The 1701-nt window shown below is 53.4% G+C and overlaps 1 non-coding gene across 1 annotated transcript; it reads left to right on the forward strand.

Annotated features, from left to right (window-relative positions):
- The first annotated feature begins 1147 nt into the window (after positions 1-1147).
- Positions 1148-1271, forward strand: LOC147712514 (U6atac minor spliceosomal RNA). Its single transcript, XR_015296204.1, has one exon. It is a non-coding gene; the product is annotated as a U6atac minor spliceosomal RNA (small nuclear RNA).
- Positions 1272-1701: the final 430 nt, after the last annotated feature.

Below are 1701 nucleotides of genomic sequence, written 5' to 3' on the forward strand. Positions count from 1 at the left end.
GCAGGGGCGGGGGAGGTTTTGGAGGCACGGCGAGCGGGGGGTTTGGCAGGGAGTTGGGGGCTTTCGGGGGCAGGAGTGGGGGGGTTTGTTCCCCGGCGTGCTGGACCACACCTCTTGTTTTGGGCATGGACGCCGAGGTAGGCGCTCGGGAGAGCAGCATGCGGCTCCACTCGACCGAGGGGATGGGCCGGCTCTGCCTGGTACGGGCGGTCGTGCTCCCACGAGGGACCATTCTTGGACGCACCCCACCACTCCCACCCCGAAGGGTCAGGACGGCCGCCGGGGGTTTGGGGAGGAAGGCGTGCGCTGTTGAACAGTGCAGATTATTATTTATTTATTTATTTATGCATTTGATAATCAGTACAGACCGGATACAGGAGCATTACCAGTGAATGAATTGCTTAAGCAAGGTTACAGTACATGAGGCATAAGTGACAAGCGTGTGCAAACAAACTACAAGGAGAGTGGCAAGTGTGCGGGTTACAACAGAGATGTGCTAGTAGAGGTAATCAAGAGTGAGAGTTACGGGGCGTGGTGGCCCCCGTGTGAGAATTGGAAACGAACAGATGTAGGAAGTGGACAACTGGGTGTTACACTGGACACGTGGCGTGGGCATGTTAATAAGAGTCCCGATCACGGGTGTGGAGTAGTACTGCAATAATGGCAGTCGCATGAACCACGCGTGCCTGCTGGGACGGCATTTACATAGGGGGAGGGACAAGGAATTTTCTATACAAAAGGGTCTGCCTGCAGGTAATAGTGGGGCATGATTTAACTTTGGAATGGCCTGGAGGGTGGCGAACTTTGAGGGCAGTTTGGAAAGTGGGGAGGAGGTGGTTGGGTCGCTAGATAGCGGGGGAAGAGGAGTGGGAGGTTTGGGGGGTGGGGAGAATTGCGGTAGTCCAGTCTGGGAGCGGACCAGCGATGGGACCTTGGCGTTGAGGTCGTGCTGTTGGAATAGGCGATGGAGCCCACTAAGAGGGCGCAGTTGGTGTCGAGCAGGCTTGGCAATTGTGGTAATGGGGTGGGTAGATTGTGTAGTGTGACGTTTAGGCCCCAGGGTTATGCGCTGGCGACTGGGTTGGGTGTGTCGTTCATAGATTCAGGTGGTCCATCCATGATTGCATCAGTGGAGGAGACAGTAAGGGTGTTGTAGGAAAGGAGAGAAGGTTAGCACTCCCCTTGCCGAGGATGGAAGACGTTCGAGTGGCCTTTACAACACATATACGGTTAAGGCACTGCCACTTACTTCGTCGCTTCTAACAATGTTTGGACGAGTTATCTATTTATTTATGCGATTTTATATAGCGCAGACGTTACCCGAAGGTGTCAGGGCGCTTCCCAATGGGACCAGTAATGATACAGGAGGTACCAGTTACAAATGGACAAATTACGAAAGAGAACGTTGGGTTACATGGGTCAAAGGGGCCAATAGTGAGCAACCAAAATACATGAGGTAGCAATCGGTGCATCACGGGAGAAAAAAGTGCTCTGTGTGCAGGTTACAAAATGTACAAAGTACCAGTAGAGGTATAATACGGCAATAAGTGGCGGACACTCAGGCACAAGAACAGGTGTTACGTGGGCAATGGTGGCACTCGGGCAAGTCCCTAAGCAAACAAACTGTGATGGGTAGCAAACTGTTTGTAACAAGCGGAAGGTGGAAGGATGGGCCCAGTGCTGGGCAGGAGGCCATGGGCC

This window comes from Lissotriton vulgaris, chromosome 5, assembly GCF_964263255.1.
Source record: "Lissotriton vulgaris chromosome 5, aLisVul1.2, whole genome shotgun sequence".
NCBI classification, from domain to species: Eukaryota; Metazoa; Chordata; class Amphibia; order Caudata; family Salamandridae; genus Lissotriton; species Lissotriton vulgaris.